The sequence below is a fragment of the Malaclemys terrapin genome, chromosome 1 (genome assembly GCF_027887155.1).
Source record: "Malaclemys terrapin pileata isolate rMalTer1 chromosome 1, rMalTer1.hap1, whole genome shotgun sequence".
Classification (NCBI taxonomy): Eukaryota; Metazoa; Chordata; order Testudines; family Emydidae; genus Malaclemys; species Malaclemys terrapin.
In genome coordinates, this window is record NC_071505.1 from 86416678 (window position 1) to 86435882 (window position 19205).

At 45.4% G+C, this 19205-nt stretch overlaps 1 protein-coding gene across 1 annotated transcript in view; it reads left to right on the forward strand.

Moving 5' to 3' along the window:
- The window catches only part of ANO4 (anoctamin 4), a 316199-nt gene that overhangs the window by 204924 nt on the left and 92070 nt on the right, over positions 1–19205 (forward strand). The gene's annotated exons all lie outside the window — the stretch shown is intronic.

Sequence of the window (19205 nt, forward strand, 5' to 3'; positions counted from 1 at the left end):
ATCCTGACAAAGCCAAAGCTCAGTATGTATGTTTAGGAATAGATCCGTGTAGTTTCTCGCCATATCATGAGGGTCCATACAGACTACTGAAATCGCAAGAAGTCCATCTACATTTTGGAGGGCTTGTCGAAACAAACACTTCGTTTGTGGCAAGCTGGGGTGTAAATCGACCCTGCATTAATGTCCTGCACATGGTCCCTGCTATTGCTCACTAAGGGTATGTCTGCACTGCAGTTAGACAGCCGCGGCTAGCCTGTGCCAGCCCAGGACTTGGGCTGCAAGGCCGTTTAATTGCAGTGTAGACTCCTGGGCTCGGGCTGGAATCTGGGCTCTAGGACCCTCTGAGGTGAGAGGGTCCCAGAGCTCGGGCTGCAGCCCTAGCTGGAATGTCTACACCACAATTAAACAGCCCCACAGTCCAAGCCCCGTTGAGTGCACTAGGGAACTTGTAGTGCACGGCAGCAGGGTGTACATGAACACTTAGTGCATGCAAGCTAGTGCAGGGTACATTTATACCCCAGTTTGCTGCAAACTAAGTGTTCATGTAGACAAACCCTGAGTATTACACATCCAATCCAAAGTCCATGGAAATCAATAGAAAGATTCCCTTTGATTTCAGTGGACTTTCAATCAGGCCCCTATGTAAGTAACTGACTACTCATGACAATTCCCATAATAACATCTAGGGCCAGATTTACAAAGGTATTTAGGTGCCTAAAGATGCAGGTAGGTGCCTGGTAGGATTTACAAAAGCACCTAACTCCCATTGAAAGTCACTAGTCACAAGCCCTTTCACACACACACACACACACACACACACACACACACACACACACACACACACACACACATATATATAGGCACAGCATAGGAAACACAACAACCCCTTTCTTCTGTTTATTTAATGGCAAAAAAAAGGTAAAGTGCAGCTGTGCTCTGAAAAGTGACCACGTAGAATATGGCACCTTCTTACACAGCAGATCTATGCCCTGTACATACTCAAAGTCAGATCTGCTTACATCAGTGACCAAAATACATTTGTATTGCTTTTTATTCCTGGTATCACTGCAAAGCAAACACAGCTCTGGAAGAGAGCTGAGTTTTCTTTGTATGTTTGTTTTCATTATGCACCATCAAAAGAATTGTTTGCTAAATTCCAATTTCAGGGCCAATCAGTTATACCTGTGCAAATGCATGAAAAGCCATAGTATTGTACAGATGCCTCTCTGGGCATAGGTTGGCCTGTAGAATGATGTATAAGAAGGAAAGAATCCAGGTTGATTTTTAGATGCCACGTTGAATTTTCAGGGCTGACAATAAAAAACAAACAAATCTTTTTATGCTTGTAAACTTAGTGGACTTAATATAGAAATAAGTGGCAACCATATAGTGCCATGTTTATACAGTCACTTTTCAAATAGAATCACGCTTTAAGTAACAGTGGCTGAAACAAATTATGAAGGATAGGAGAGCTCTTCGTGGACAATTTCAGTACTTGCAGTATGGAGGACAATAACCAGCAACTGGAGAAAAAAACACAAAGAATAGGCAGTACAGACCGAGATGCTAACAAAAAGGTAACTCTATAATGCTGACGAAGCTAAGACTAAGAGCCTGTAGGGGTTCCTGTGGCAGAGTGACACCTAACCTAGATGTCTTTGCTAAACACCTCACTCTGACTGTACCATTAATTAAGATTTATATCGATGTATAAAATAGACCCATCTACTACACTGGACGTCTTTTGCATGATTTAAAATAACAATACAACAAAAAACAAAAGCAGCAGCAAGCCCCCAGGGAAACTTGAATAAAACTCCACTCCTAAGAGAAATCAACAAGCAGGACTTTCTCCACCAAACCTCTACCCTGTAAACAATGACCACAGTCAGATCCTGTCAAGGCTGATTCCCCACTCTGGCACTTTGAGTGTAGAAGGTGAGGACCCCCAAGGATTCTAAAAATTAATATTGGCCGCTCCAGACTTGTATTAAACTCCCAAGGTTACAGCTTCTCTCTGACCTTGGATGGGTAGATGCTGCCACCACCCATGTACAAAAACCCCTTCAAGAACCCAGGAAGGCGCACTTGGGAATTCCTTCCTGTGGGGTACCCTTAAGCCCTTTCACACACACACACACACACACACATATACACACACACGGGGAAGAGCTGAGAAAGAAAACAAAGGAAATCAGCTGTTGCCACCAGCTAATTAAGCAACATGTGCACAAACCTCTTAGGACACAAAATCCAATTCTGTTCTTAAAAAAGGTAAATTTTATTAAAAACAAAAAGAAAATACATTTGGAAACTCAGGCTATTGCTAGATTTTAAAAAAACCCACGTACAAGAATTAAGCATCAAGAATAACCTTCTTGATGTCCAGCTTAAAGGTTACAAGCAAAACAAAAGCATTTGGGGTTAGCACAGAGGAGTCCACATGCCATAAAGAAATAAACAGAGATAAATCTAACTGCTTCTTCCTAAAAAAGAACAGGAGTACTTGTGGCACCTTAGAGACTAACAAATTTATTAGAGCATAAGCTTTCATGGACTACAGCCCACTTCTTCGGATGTAGTCCACGAAAGCTTATGCTCTAATAAATTTGTTAGTCTCTAAGGTGCCACAAGTACTCCTGTTCTTTTTGCGGATACAGACTAACACTGCTGCTACTCTGAAACCTGCTTCTTCCTAGACATTTCCTGATCTACTTACATATCTGGGGTTTCAAATGAGTAGTTTCTAGGTATGCTTTGATGATTTTTCATACCTGGCCCAAGCTCTTACAGTATAGCTGCAGCCCTGTCTCTGCTTCTCCCTGAGAACAACAGACAGACAGGCAAAGGGGAAGCTTTTTTTCCCAATTTTAAAAAATTCTAGCCTTCCCATTGACTCTTTTGGTCAGGGGCCCACTCCCTTCCTTTTACCTATGCAGGGAGACTTTTTTAACCCTTTACAGGAAAAGCAAGTAGAGAACAACTACTAAGAGAGATTTTATAGCTAACTAGCTGGCTGGGTTTCCATAAAAGGGAGCTGCCTCCCTCCTCTTTCATTTATCACAGACCCCAACCTCTTCAGACACCTGGGCAAAAAGCTGGCATTGCACCATGTCCTGAAAGACGAGAAATAAGTGGAGGGCTCCAGTAGAATTCCAACAAGAATGAAAACCAGGAAATATAGACCTTTAGAAGTAGTTCTTACATTAGTAGTAACTTTGCTTGAATTCAGGGCCTACAAGAAAGTTTTGTAGGAGGCCCGAGAGAGAAGAGATTTGGAGTATAGGCAAGAACATTCTTTCTTCCCTGACATGAGCCTTGCTCATGTCTGAGTTCCTAATTTGTGCATTTGATTAAATACAGTTTTAGGTTCATTAACATGATTATTGTTGCTTGGCACCTCATTTATATCTTTGTGCTCTTTGAAGCTTTTTCCCAGTAGACCTGACTGTTTTTCCCCTTGCTCTTTATTTAATCTTTTTTTTATGTTGTTACTGATATAATACTGAGCCAACCTGCACTCCTTTCCCCTGTGCATGCTGTGGCCTGACATGATTCTTGCACTCCCCCATTTCCTATCCTCTTTGTTGTTCTAGTTGATTCTTCCTCATTGGGCACTTTCTGAAATTGAATGAGTTGCTATTAAATATTCTGCTAGTGAAATGTGTGTTGGCTTTTTAATTGTTCTGGGAATTTCATGCCATGTAGGTGAACGGGGTTTTTTTAGGTTCTTTTAAATAATTTTCTCATTGGCTGTAGAAAGCAAGTGTTGATCAATTGGAAATGTAAAGCTGAAAGGAAGTACTTTAGTAGTGTCAATGAAAAGCCAAGGAATTGTGTATGCAATTGAGTAAGAGATGCTCTCAGATTAAAAATCACATAATATAATACCAGAAAGTGCTTCTCACAATATGGTGTATTTGGAGATTTTCCTGGATTTAGGTCTAGTCTACATGGGGAAAAGTATTGGAATAATTATGCCAGAATAAATGTTCACATGGGAAGTTATAGTGGTATAACTAGAGGGCTATAATTATACTGGTATAATTATGCCAGTAAATTTCCCCAGGTAGACAAACTCTTACTTAACTCACACATATATAGCTATGCACTGGCCAATACTTCCTGCCCTTGATCTAGCAATGCACTTTCCTGTGTTTGCACTGGCGACATGCTGTTTGGCAATGTGTTGGAGCCTCTCACAGCACTGTCTGGATGCACTGGAGGCTGGAGATGTGTGAAAGTGGAAAGGTGAAACTGATACACTGGGTAAAGAAAAGAATGTGTCAGATTCCAGACTGAGTGTTTTGAAACCTCCCCTTTCTACCTTAAGGAGCATTCACTGCTGTTGTACATATGGGGTGGCACTCCTTACTGGGAGCTGTCCCAGCACTAGCTGGCTTACAGACTAGGAAGTATTTTGTTTAGCATAGTGCTAAGGCTTCTCCGGGTATCATTATGGTAGCACCTAGGATTTGCCGGAAATCGTAAGGGCAAAGAAGACAGTCCCAGCTCCAGAGAACTTACATTCTAGGTGTCAGTCTAGGGTTACCTGGTGTCCGGTTTTCAACCAGAACTCCCAGTCGAAAAGGGACCCTGGCGGCTAGGGTCAGCACCACCGACCAGGCCATTAAAAGTCCAGTTGGCGGCGCAGCAGGGATAAGGCAGGCTCTCTGCCTGCCTTGATTCCGTGCAACTCCTGGAAGCAGCGGCGTGTCCTCCCTCTGGCTCCTACATGTATGGGCAGCCAGGGGGCTCCGCACGCTGCCCCCGTACCAAGCACCAGCTTTGCAGCTCCCATTGGCTGGGAACCACAGCCAATGGGAGCTGCAGGGGCGGCGCCTGCGGACGGGGCAGTGCACAGAGCTGCTTGGCTGCGTCTATGCATAGGAGATGGAAGGGGGACATGTGGTTGCTTCCGGGAGCTGCTTGAGGTAAGCGCCGCCCAGACTTTTCACCCCTGAACCCCTCCCATACCCCATCCACCTGTCCCAGCCCTGATCCCCCTCCCGCCATCCAAACCACTCAATCCCAGGCCGGAGCCCCCTCCTGCACCCCAAACCCCTCATCCCCAGTCCCACCCCAGAACCCGCACCCCCAGCCGGAGCCCGCACCCCCCCATGCCACAACCCCTGCCCCAGCTCTGATCCCCCTCCCACCCTCTGAACCCCTCATCCCCAGCCCAGAGCACCTGCACCCCAAACCACGCATCCCCAGCTGGAGCCCTCAGTCCCCCTCCTCCCCAACCCTCTGCCCCAGCCCTGATCCCCTTCCTGCCCTCCGAACCCTTCGGTCCCAGCCTGGAGCCCCCTCCTGCACCCTGAATCCCTCATTTCTGGCCCCACCCCAGAACCCACACTTACACCCCAACCCCTTGCCTCAGCCCAGAGCCCCCTCCCATACTCTGAACCCCTCGGCTCCACCCCGGAGCCCCCTCCTGTACCCCAATCTCCTCATCCCTGGCTCCACCACAAAGCCCACACCCCCAGCCAGAGCTCTCACCCCCTCTTGCATTCCAACCCACTGCCTCAGCCTGGAACCTCCTTCTGCATCCTGAACTCCTCATTTCTGGCCCGACCCCGGAGTCCTCACCCCCTCCCACACCCCAACCCCCTGAACCAGCCCAGTGAAAATGAGCGAGTGAGTGAGGGTGGGGAGAACGAGCAACAGAGGAAGGGGGGATGGATTGAGCAGGGGGCGGGGCAAGGGTGTTCTATTTTGTGCAAGCAGAAAGTTGGCAACCCTATGTCAGTTGGAATGTGAGCATGCACAGAAGAACAAAACAGACAAATGGGCTAGGAGTGGGAGGTAACAATAAAACAGAGTTGAGCAAAAAAGTGGAAGTCTTAGCTCACCACTTGCCTAACTAAGGGTACGTCTATACTTACCTCTGGGTCCGGCGGTAAGCAATCGATCTTCTGGGATCGATCCCGGAAGTGCTCGCCGTCGATGCCTGTACTCCTGCTCCGTGAGAGGAGTATGTGGAGTCGACGGGGGAGCCTGCCTGCCACGTGTGGACCCGCGGTAAGTTCGAACTAAGATACTTCGTCTTCAGCTACGTTATTCACGTAGCTGAAGTTGCGTATCTTAGTTCGAAGTGGGGGGTTAGTGTGGACCACCCCAAAGACTTCTGCTGTTCCGCTAAACCCTGTTTTATTGCTGTGTCATCCTCCCAACCCATCCCAACCTATTGCTCTATTTCTTTCACCTGCTAAGTCTTGTGTGGCACCTAAACTGTATGTTTTCTGGGGCAGGGAGCTCATTGGTGTTGTCCAAGAGATAAAAATATTACTTTGTTTATTTTTGGCTGGTTTATTTATCTGCCAAGACCTGACTTCCAGAATCTGTGATGTCAATGCTAAAGCTGATGACATAATTAACATCTAAAGCAGTGTAAACAGTGAAGCGAATGTACTAGTACAGGGGTCGGCAACCTTTGGCACGCGGCTCACCAGGGTAAGTACCCTGGCGGGCCGGGCCAGTTTGTTTACCTGCCACGTCCGCGGGTTCGGCCGATAGCGGCTCCCACTGGCCACGGTTCGCTGCTCCAGGCCAATGGGGGCAGCAGGAAGCCATGGCCAACATATCCCTCGGCCCACGCCGCTTCCCACAGCCCCCGTTGGCCTGGAGTGGTGAACCGTGGCCAGTGGGAGCCACTATCGGCCGAACCCGTGGACGCGGCAGGTAAACAAACTGACCCGGCCCGCCAGGGTGCTTACCCTGGCGAGCTGCGTGCCAGAGGTTGCCGACCCCTGTACTAGTAGCTCTTGACTCTAAAGTCATTGACATCATCAGCTGCTGCAGGAGAGACATGGAACCCTGAACTCATATCTTCAGTTAAAAAGATGTACAGTTTCCTTGTAAAATGCATTAGTTTATATTTTTTTAGTGGACGCATTCTGTATTTAGAATATCTAGCATTTTGTTTAAAGAAGCATTTCAGTTCACTTTTAAATTATGTAGATCATTACCCACCTGTCATGAGAAACGCAATCCAAAAGTTACTTATACAATTTCAAATATGAACACAAGAACTACAATTGTTGGTGTACTTTATCCATAAACCACTTTTTTACTTTTAGTTTGCTTGAGTCAAATGACTCCTTAAATTAATTATGTAGTATACTGGAGCAATTTACCCAGGGACCAGGTGGATTCTCCATCACTGACCATTTTAAAATCGAGATTGGATGTTTTTCTAAAAGATGTGTTCTTGGAAGTATTTGTAGGAAGTTCTGTGGACTGTGTTATAGAGGACGTCAGACTAGACAATCACAATGGTCCCTTCTGGTCTTGGAATCTATGAATCCATGAATATTTACTGTTTAGCTGAGGAGGGAGGAGCAAAACAGATATGGGGAGTTGAGGCGCAAACTTAATTGCTGGTCAGGGGGGCTGGCAGATTTGGGGATGATAGACATCCCCCCACACGTGCTTTTTTCAGACCACTTTAAGTACAATGTGTAACTCCATTGACTTCAAGAGAGCTACTCCCCTTTATACCATTGTGAGAACAGAATCAGGAGATTTGTTCTGTTGGCTTTTTTTAAATGTTCATTATAAATTTCCCCAGAAAAAAAAATAATTCATGAAGTATCAGGGATTGGTCAGTAAGAGAATTAATTATTTCTCTTTCATCTTGAAATACTATTATGTGTAGTGGTCTCTTGCCTAACTCTTCATAAGAATTCTTCAATATAATATACAATATTGATCATGATACATTCTGAGGTCAACAATGGCCTGTCCTAAGAAGCAGACCAAAGCTGAATTAACATTCAACCAGAATATTGTGTGGCATGCTGATAAACATATGCTTCCAAATCAGATTGGCAGAGGTTCAGCTGTCAATGTTATCAGCCTTTCACCATTAAATCTGTCATCAGATTTTTTTAATGAAAGAGAAAAAGTTACAAGCTAAAGTGAATTTAACATTCAGGTTTCAAACCTGGCAGGTCCTCAGATCCTCAAGTGACATTTTGGGAACAGAGAAATGAGCATTTATTGAAGTATTGGGGAGCAAGGAATGGAAAGCTACCATCTTAGAAATGTTATGGTAACTTAGCTTATTGTTTTTCAGTGCTAAGGTGTGCTAGATGAATTTTCACACTGTGTCTAGATGAGTCGCCTCAAGTAAATTTGCTAAAGTACTTGTACAAAACCGTATGTTCATCAGGGACAAATTCTGCCCTCACAAGTGAATGGGTTCTCCCATTATTTTCAATGGGAGTTATGCGTGTGCCCCCAGAGTAATAGTTGGCCAACTTGTTTCTGCTGGTAGGTGGTTTTAGTTGGTGGCAGAGGAAAAGGTTCACTTAGTGTTCAAAATGGGAGAAATTCACTCCACTTGCAAAAAGCCAGGTGCAGGTGTCACTTCAGCCTATGGCTTGGAATAGCAGCCATACCTCCACCACTCCTGTTGCACAGTGTACTGGCACAGATCTGCGGCCACCGCTATCCTCCCTTCCCTCCCCAGACCAATGGTAACGTTGACTTTCCATGCCAGCCTTGCAGTGGGAAAGGGCTCTGGGAAGGGGAAGACAGTGGGGAAAAGCTCTGGCAGCTCCCTGCTGCTTGGAGTCTTTCCCCACTGCAGGGAACAACTCCACCAGCTCCCCACTGCTGGAGCCCTCCCCCCACCACATGAAAAACTCTGGCAGCAGGGAAAGGCTCCTCCTGCTCCCCACGGCTGAAGCACTTCCCCCACTGTAGGGAAAGTGGTGAGCAGATGAGAGCTGCTGAATGCTTTCACACTCCATTGCTGCTGAAACCTTTCCCCACTCCCTTCCCCCATCATAGGCTTTCACTGACATATGTAGCTACCCACCACAGTTGTGTTTGCAGCCTGATTTTCTCTCTGCTGTGTCGCTACACATACCCTACAAGCTGCCGCCAGGGGTGTGCAGTGTAGACGTAGCCTCAGCATCCCCTCCAATGATTGAAGTTGTCTTTGTTCAGTTGATTCCTTACCCAACATGAGCTCCCAGTGCAACTCTGTGGCTAGACAGACTAACACAATCCTTGGATGCATAAACAAGGGAATATCAAATAGGAGCAGAGAGGTAATATTATCTCTTTTCGTGGCTGGACTGTCACAGGGCGACACTGGCTGTTTAAGAGGGAAGAGGCCAGTGTATCTGTGACTGGTCAGTTGACCCCCAGTTAAGCTTAAAAGAGGCCACCTGAAAGGAGGAGGTGCCTGGAGGAGGACAGAAAGGAGCAGGTGAGAGCTGCCTGAGAGGAGGTTGAAATAGTCAGGAGGGGCAGGTAAGAGCTGCCTGGGAGCAGAGAAGAGATGGATGGAGCAGCAATGAGTTGCCCACAGGAAAGAGCTGCAGGAAACCAGCAGGAGAGCAGTAACTGTGAGCTGCTGGAGATGAGTGCTGAGAAGCAGGGCATGGATCAGCATTCACATCGCACTCCCTGTCAGTACCCGGCCTACACTGGGGAAGCTAATGATTCAACCAGCAGACCAAACTTGGTGATGAATCCTGGTCATGTGCCACCGGAGGCATGTTGTGCATACACTAAGAAGTGCTGAGGAAGGAAAACTGTTGGGAGGACTGTCTAAGCTGGGGAGCCCTGCCAAGCTGCAGAAAGGCTCGTGCACAGTGGCCTTGAGGACTGAGGGGAAGAACCAGTGTGTGGTCACTGTAGGCAGGCCCCAGAGGCAAGGGGTTGACTCTGGAGAGAAGTCCCAAGGAGCATGAGGATTCAAAGGCAAGGAGGCCTTGGGAGTGTAACACTGCAGAGAGCCCTCCGGCTGAAGACCTGAATGGAGGGCTGTGGGAGGAGCCCCAGAACAAAGGGTTGGTCCTGGAGGGAGGTTCCCTGAGCATGAGTAGGATTCACAGGCAAAGAGGCCTGTGGGGAATGTAACGCTGCAGAGGCTCCTCTTGTGGGAGGCATGACTTGGGGCTACAAGAAAAGACCCATGAGAGAGAAGCAGGTCTTGGAACTCTAGGTAGGAGGCCTGAAGAGTGGGGGCCCTGGAACAGGGCCTGGAAGAACTGGAACAGAGTAGTTAATGACTCTCAGATGGTTGACCTGGGAATTCATAGATTCATAGATTCTAGGACTGGAAGGGACCTCGAGAGGTCATCGAGTCCAGTCCCCTGCCCCCATGGCAGGACCAAATACTGTCTAGACCATCCCTGGTAGACATTTATCTAACTTACTCTTAAATATCTCCAGAGATGGAGATTCCACAACCTCCCTAGACAATTTATTCCAGTGTTTAACCACCCTGACAGTTAGGAACTTTTTCCTAATGTCCAACCTAAACCTCCCTTGCTGCAGTTTAAGCCCATTGCTTCTTGTTCTATCCTTAGAGGCTAAGGTGAACAAGTTTTCTCCCTCCTCCTTATGACATCCTTTTAGATACCTGAAAACTGCTATCATGTCCCCTCTCAGTCTTCTCTTTTCCAAACTAAACAAACCCAATTCTTTCAGCCTTCCTTCATAGGTCATGTTCTCAAGGCCTTTAATCATTCTTGTTGCTCTTCTCTGGACCCTCTCCAATTTCTCCACACCTTTCTTGAAATGCGGTGCCCAGAACTGGACACAATACTCCAGCTGAGGCCTAACCAGAGCAGAGTAGAGCGGAAGAATGACTTCTCGTGTCTTGCTCACAATACACCTGTTAATACATCCCAGAATCATGTTTGCTTTTTTTGCAACACATCACACTGTTGACTCATATTTAGCTTGTGGTCCACTATAACCCCTAGATCCCTTTCTGCCGTACTCCTTCTTAGACAGTCTCTTCCCATTCTGTATGTGTGAAACTGATTTTTTCTTCCTAAGTGGAGCACTTTGCATTTGTCTTTGTTAAACTTCATCCTGTTTAAGAATGATGATCCTGGAAGGTGATTGAAGAGCTGCTGCATTGTAACCTGGTTTTACTTTGTGGTTTTGAGAGGCACTGTTGTCACTGTGAGGGAGCTGCAGAGTATGGCACTTAGATGAATAAAAGGGTTTGACTTTGCCATGTGAGAAACAATATTCCTTTGGGTGGGCCAGATACAGGGGAAACTGAGGCAGATAAATGTATGTTGTGGCATGGCCTGCTGCAGGAGGGTGCCCAAGCAGGGGTCACTCAATGACGGGCACTGAAGAGACCACTGATGGAATACTTTGTCCAGTTTTGTTTAAAAGGATGTTGAAAAATTGGAGAGGGATTCAGAAAAGAGCTACAAAAATGATTTGAGGTTTGGGAAACCACTCTTAACAGTGTGTGACTTAAAGAGCTTAATATATTTAGCTTATTGAAGAAGGGTTAAGAGGCAACTAGTTCATGGTCTAAAAGTACCTACACAGGGAGAAGATACCTAATACTTCAGCACTCTTTAATCTAGCAGACTGAGAAATAATAAAATCCAATGGCTAGAAGTTGATTACAAAAATTCTACTGGAAAAAAGGTGCATGTTTTTGTAACCTCAGAGCAGCTTACCAAGGGATGTGATAGATTCTTTATCACTTGAACCTAAAATTGTTGGTCTCGATACAGGAATTTTTAGGAAGGTTCTCTGACCTTTCTAACGCAGGAGGTCAGACCAGATGATTATAATGGTCCCTCCATCCTTAAAATAAATGGACTTCTTCTCTACTGGTGTAAATCAGTGTTGCTCCAAGAATCTGGCCTTATGAATCCCTGAATAAACACTAGATGGCAATGCAGCAAAACACTTATAAATCCTGTCTCAGAAAAAATAAATACATAAAAATTGCATTTTGAAATAAGAATTTCACTCTGGCCTTGGCTACACTGGTAATTCACAGCGCTGCACTTGCTGCGCTCAGGGGTGTGAAAAAAGACCCCCCCCTGAGCGCAGCGAGTGCAGCGCTGTAAAGCGCCAGTGTAATCAGCGCCTGCAGCGCTGCACGCTCTTCGCAGCGCTGCACGCTACTCCCTTCGGAGAGGTGGAGTACTCACAGCACTGCGAGAGAGCTCTCGCAGTGCTAGTGGGGCGACTACACTCGCGCTTCACAGCGCTGCCGCAGCAGCGTTGTGAATCCGCAAGTGTAGCCAAGGCCTTAATTATCATGCTCACTGGTCACACTCACTGTAGTTAAGGTTGTAAAACAGTTATCTGATCAGCCTGATTTTATATGCTTATAACTTTCTGAAATATTTACCTTTTTGAGCTGAAATTTTTCATGCTTGATTTCTGCCTGAAAGCGGTTTCTTATTTTCTTTCTTTCTTCTTGCTTCAAGTTCCCTTTGGCTGTATTTGAGTTCAACAAGGGTGGAGAAACAAATCAACGTTTTCCTATTTTTTAAATTCTAGTTACACTTTTCATATGCAGGTCTGCAGCAAAAATATGGCTAAAGTCTGAAGCTTGAAACTTGGTGTGGACATACTCTTCATTGGTGGTGGGTTCATCAGGTGACAGGCACTTTAGAAACGCCTGGATGGATAGATTATTTCTGTCACAGTTCAGGGCAATGGCACCTGTATTTCTCCTCAATGGTACAGCAAGGGCACCCACACTTGGCTTCCAGCTCCCTGCCTGTCACCTCTCTTGGATAGAGAGATGCATGTCTTTCATTTCTGACTAGGGCATTGCATTCTCAGGCTGAACAGTTCCCTTTTCTCCACTGTGTAATTCCCAGCACAGAGAGGTTGCCTTAAGACACCTGATTGTTTTCTCTTCAGAAATGGATAACAGTGTAATTGCTACAGATATAAGTTACCACCCAGTTCTTTCTAAGCAAGCCTACTTCATTCTTAAGGTACAAAGCATTAAGGAGAAAACATAAAAAACAATAAAAGAACCTACGCACATGCTAATAAGTTTACCGGAGTTCATCCCAACTCTTACATGGGCTCTGGCAAGTGGTGTCTTTTAATACCCCACCATAGGGGCATCCGTGTGGTTACAAGTTTATCAGCTTCAGCTCAGAACAAGCTTCAAAGCATTGATAATAAAGAAATTACATTATCATCACTCCTCCCTACTAGAGAAGGTACATACAGTGCTCCAACAACACATACACAATTGCATTTTTAATACAATATACCCCAAAGTTGTTAACCCTAATTCACTATGGCTTAATTTAACTCAGTAAAGTTATCTTAATTCCATACAGTTTGTTCAATATATTGACAGTCTGTCACAATGATTTGCTTGGTTTGGGGAGAAAAATACTTAAAATACTCCTATGCTAAGATTTTAGCATATTGTAAGCAAGGCCTTTCCCCTTCTGAACATCACAGCACGCTCTTTCTTGCCAGCCAGTGTAAAGGGCCAGGCTGGGAGAGGAATTTATGAGAGGCTTTAAATACACACCACTAAATCCTCAAAAAACTGACAACAGCGACAGGAGAAAAGAGCAGATCTCAAGATTTTTAAGGTGTGACTACAATTTTTGCAGTGTAGCCTAAGCTTTTATTCTGAAGGCATATCTCACTGTGTGCATCATAAAACTGTCAGTACTGAAAGCATCCAAACCTCCTCCTCCTTTCCAAGTAGCAATAATGGGGAAGGGGGAATCTCCGTACTAAAGGGAAAGTGCTCTATTCAGGCAAGGTTAGGAGTTTTTTAGAAGTCTGGGAAGGAAAAGGGAAAAGATAGAAAATAATAATCTGGCCACTAGGTGTCCCTGTCCTCCAGTGGCTGTGGTTCGGAAAGGGTCTTTTTGTGCGGCCAATAATTTTTCTGAAGACTGCTGGCTATGGGAATGTTCACTGCACAAGATCTGAAATAATGTTTCGTTCAGAGATCACAGTACTTCATTGTTATTACATTAGATCTTAGTTATTTTTTTTAAATGAATTGCTGCTCAGCTGGGAATGGGAACTATATTAATTAGTTGTGAATTTCTAACTCTACATCCTAGTTAGGAAAATGCTCGAAATTGTTGCATAGAGATTTCAAACTGTGTGTCAGGATTTTTTCCTTTCCCCTTATTTCAAAGAAAAATATGGAAACAATTTGACTTCTCGTTAGAGATTTATTTACCATATAATCAGGCTCCAGGCACCAGCCGACCAAGCACATGCTTGGGGCGGCACCTTGTAAGGGGCGGCCAATCTTGGGGTGGCGGGGCAGCGCTCGCGGGTTTTTTTGTTTGTTTTGTTTCGGCGGAGCGGCGCTCGGGGATATTTTTTTTGGTTCGGCAGGGCGGCGCTCGGGGTTTTTTGTTGTTCTTGTTTTTGGTTCAGTGGGGCAGCGCTGGGTTTTTTGTTTTGTTTTGGTTTTGGTTCGGCGGGGCGACACTGGTGGAGTGTTTTTGGTTTTGTTTTGGTGAGGCGGCGATTGGGGGGTTGGTTTTGGTTCAGCGGAGCGGTGCTGGGGGGGGTTGTTACGGCGGGGCGGGTTTTTGTTGTTGTTTTTGTTGTTGTTGTTGTTGTTTTTTCTTGGGGCGGCAAAAAAGTTAGAGCCGGCCCTGCATATAATTGGATAAAACACTAAAAAAAGTAAATGGAACATAGTTCCACGTGCAACCATACCACCTCAGACTGAGGAGGGCTGTGCTGAAACAATATCTAGATAGCTTAAAATTTTGTAATTGTTTGCAGTGGGTTGTGGCTGTATAAGTCCTAGGATATGAGAGAGACAAGGTAGGAGAGGTAATATTTCTCTTATTGGACCAACTTCTGTTAGTGGAAGAGACAAGCTTTCAAGCTTCACAAAGCTCTTTTTTATGTATGGGGAAGGTAACCAGGTTGTCTAAGCTAAACACAAGTTGGGACAGATTGTTAAGCATTAGGGGTTCACACTTGCTGTAGGAGACCACTTAAAATGAAGTATGTAATTAAGGGTTATTAGGCAGTGGGGCGTGTTACAAATTATTGTAATGAGCCATAAAACCAGTGTCTCTGGTAAGTCCATGTTTTTCAGTGTTTAAAATAGTTATGAACTTAAGTTCCCAAGCTCATCTTTTGAAGGTGTTGTGCAGGTTTACTTTGAGGACTGAGAGGTCAAATGTGGAGCGAAGGACCTCCCGCCGAATTGCCGCCGCAGATCGCGATCACGGCTTTTTTTTTTTTTTTTTTGGCTGCTTGGGGCGGCCAAAACCCTGGAGCCGGCCCTGCATCTATGGTAGCAAGAATGGTGTTCTAGGGGAGGTTGTTAATGTTTTGATCTGTTTTAGAGGAAGCTGGCCCTTTGTGTGGTGTCTGGTTTGAGGATGGTTTCTATGAGTCCTGATATTCCTTCAGTAAGAGTGCGTGCCTGTGTGAGTTCCCTTGTGTGTCTTGGGAAGCACATAGAAAGTCCCTGGGGTAGGTTCATGCGGGGGAGGGAAGGGAGGTTGTAGAATTTTTCTTGTAGTTGTTTGGGGAAGGATTTGAAAGTATATTTTGAATTCCTGTGTTGGGGGGGCAGCTTTGAGTTCTTTATTGTAGGTTGTGTCAGAGAGCTGTCTGGGCCTTTTTGACATTGTCATCATGGCTAAGATCTATGATGGCATCCTGTTTGTCTGCTGGTTTGATCACTGTCTGATCTGTGTTTCAGGGACTGTATATTCTCTAGGTGGTACAGAGATTGTGGTGGAAGTAATGTTTGTTGAAGACTCACAGTCAATTTTCTACCCTAAAGCAATTAATGTAATGATCCTAGGTGTGGTTCTGTCTGCTGGGGGTATCCAGTCAGATTATTCTTTTTTCTTATGACTGTTGGCGGGGATGTGATAGTTGTGGGTGGTGTCATCTTAGTTGTGAAAGAGTTCCTTGGGGTGAAGTTGGTAGAAGAATTATTTTAAGTTCTCCACTGCAAGCAACTAGTTAGTAGGGGTATATTTTCAGGGACAGTGGAGGGAAGGCCCTTTCCCCGTAATAAGAGAAAGCTTGTCCCCTTAATATACAGCTTCCTTAGTTACGATTACTAGCTCACAGTCTAAGAGCTGAATGTCTGCAGCTTCCATTGCCTTTAATGGAAATTGTGGATGCTCAGCATCTCTTAGATTCAGGCCATCTGACTAGAGCTGCTAGTCTTTATCTACTAATGGAATGTGTTTAGATTCCACTCTGGTTAACATCATTGGTTTGACTTGAATACCTAATGCTTGGGGTGCCCTGCCAAAGAACAGCTGGTAAATGCAGGCACTTTAGTTCAGTAACCAGGTCTTGGAGTGTTTAAATTTTAAATTGTTTGTCTCTTTGTTAATAGAAAATATCCGGTTCTTTGTTTCCCCAAATAAGTTTAAAAATAAATTAAAGTAAGAAAGGAACAAAACCTGCCCCCGGGTACCTGCACAGAACTTCCATTGAGTGAGAGAAGAATTTGGCCCCAAAGTATTTGCACAGTGGAAGTTTGCAACCTGAAAAGTTCCCAAAACAGAATGTATCAAAAGGAATTAATTGGGTGCTTTGCTCCATAGTTGCTTTTGCATTAGTTTGAGGCCATTCTTTAGATGACAGTTGGCTTTATTGCCTTTATTCTGCCTTGTTAGTTGTGGCAAGATAGTTTGATATCTCCAGATCCGAGCCTAATTAAGAAAACTACCAATTTCATTTCAAAGCAACTAACCTTCTTTTGTGCCATGTAATGTAACAAATACAAGAGCAATATATTTCAGCTGTATGACATTTTCAAAAATGGGCTTTAATTAAGGACTGGAATTTTTGCTCATCTGGATAGTCCCATTAACTTCAGTTGGAGTCTGCATATGAGCAAGGACTACACACAGGGTATGGCTGGTAGGATCAGGCTAATGGATTTAAACTCTGTGGGCATGGACGGCGGTTATAAGAGCCAAGGGGAGGCTAAGCCTCCCCAAACATGATGTGATGCCCCCCCTTTGGAGCAGTGCCGGGCTGCTGCCTTTGGAGCACTGCTGCCAAAAGGCAGCAGCCCGAGATATGGCCCCACCATGCTCCACCCAAGGCCCCACTCTCATTCATTCTTTTCCCCCATGACCACACCCATGCTGCTCCTCTTCCCATCCTCCCTCTGCCACTTCCCCAGAGGCCCTCCTGCCCATGCCTCTCCACCCCCTCTCCTGATGCCCCCCTACATGCTGGGGGCAGAGAAGCACAAGTGGCAGATGGGGAGCCTCAGGGGAGGGGGCTGAGTGGTACGAGTAGTGGGAGGGGCCAAGTGGGAGCCCCACCGGGGGCAGAGCGGGGGGGGGAGCTTCAGGGGGGAGGAGGCTGAGCAAGGGCAGGGCCACAGTGTGAAGCAGGGGAGTGGGGCTATGGTCTGGGTGGCGGTGCTCCCCCTGCTTCTAGGAAGCTTCAGGTGCTTATAACCAGCATCCCCAAATGCACGAGTCACACACCGCCCATGTCTGTGGGGCAGAGATCTTGGCTCCATGCATGTCTATAAAATGCCTAGCATACTACACAAATAATGTTAATTTTTAAATATATATATTTTTATACAATGAAAAAGCTAATCAGTTTGACTACAACTAGAAGTGACCCAAAAGTTTATCTCAAATTTATAACAAACCTACCCTGAAGTTTTAATGAAGATAAAAAAAAATCAGTATGTTGAATAATCATAGTAAGGACTGCAAGAACAGAAGTGCTGAACAAATGCTGTTCTCTAGGCATTTATAATGCATCTGAAGGCAGAAGGTTCTAGAAATCTCTCAGGAGAGCTTAATCTTATGCCATTTTCAGCTTAGTGAAGTTGGATAAGTTGAATGGATGCTTATTCAGACCAAATCTTGGAACTTTGTGAGGTTTACCCATCATTAATTGAAACGTGTAGTATGAGGCACTTCAGAGAGCATACTGGAAACTCCTTTCATATTTCAGCTCTAGCTCCATCCTTAAATGTTGTTCATAAAACAATCTTTACATTTATTGCAAAGATACCAGTTCACCATTCAAATCAACAGACTAGCCACCCAAGAAGACCTATCTAGTACAAAAACTTGGGGACAGGTTCTATGCTGCACTTCACAAGAGGAGCAGCCCAGAAAGCATAGTACACGAGAAAGCGAGCAGAGCTGGCTTTAAACCACTTTTGTGCTGCCTAAATTCTAGGCTGAGTGGGGTCCGGTGTGGTCCCTGATACAAATTAGAAGAGCCCAGGGAGTGCTCTAATTACAGCAGTCTTTACCTGCGTGTCATTGAGGCCACGTCACAGCTCAAAACAGTCCAGAATTTTCATAGCACTCAGCTTTACAAAGACTCCTCATTTCTGAGACGCACCCTCCATCTCTATGCATCTGCTGTGGGTTATGTGGGAGGACAACATAGAGCAATAAGGCTATGTACTATGTAGGCCTGATTCTGTCCTGCCATGGGGAAATTTTCTCCTGGATGGTTGTGGAGCCTTTATAGCTCCTATATGCCACTGGAGTAATATATGAGGGAGTGAAAACCTAGTTCTGCTATAGGTTAGTATTCACAGCAGCATAGATCCCAACCACCCAAAATCAAAATCTGTGGTGTGTACTTTTTAAACTGAGTGACACAGGCTCAGAATAAGATAAACAATAGAATATAGCGAAGAAATAGAACAGTAAAAAACCTGAAATTATGGGAGGTTTTCTGTAATCAGAACAGTATCAGTTACAGCTTGACTAAATGAACTGAGGTACATGTGTGGTATAACTCCAATTGTCTTAGTGGAATCACTGTATCTTAGGGTATGTCTACACTACGGGATTAATCCGAATTTAGATAATTCGGATTTGAGAAACAGGTTGTATAAAGTCGAAATGAGTGCGGCCACACTAGCACAGTAATTCGGTGGTGTGCGTCCAAGTACCGGGGCTAGCGTCGATTTCTGCACCGTTGCACTGTGGGTAGCAATTCCATAGCTATCCCATAGTTCCCGCAGTCTCCTGCGCCCATTGGGATTGTGGGTTAAGATCCCAGTGCCTGATGGGACAAAAAACATCGTCGCAGGTGGTTCTGGGTACAGCCTCACTCCCTCCCTCCCTCCCTCCCTGCATGAAAGCAACGGACGGCAGACAACCATTTTCGCGCCTTTTTTCCTGGGTGGGTGAACACTGCAGACTCCATACCACGGCAAGCATGGAGCCCGCTGAGGTCAAGACAGCACTCATGAATATTGCAAACACCTCGCGCGTTCTTGTGGAGTTTATGCTCAGCCAGGACCAGAAAAACGAGGCGAGGAGGCAGCGGCGGCGGCAGCGCAGCGACAAGCATGATGAGGACATGGACACGGACACGGACACAGAATTCAGTGAAACCACAGGCCCCAGTGCTTTGGAGATCATGTTGTTAATGGGGCAGATTCTATCCATGGAACGCCGATTCTGGGCAAGGGAAACAAG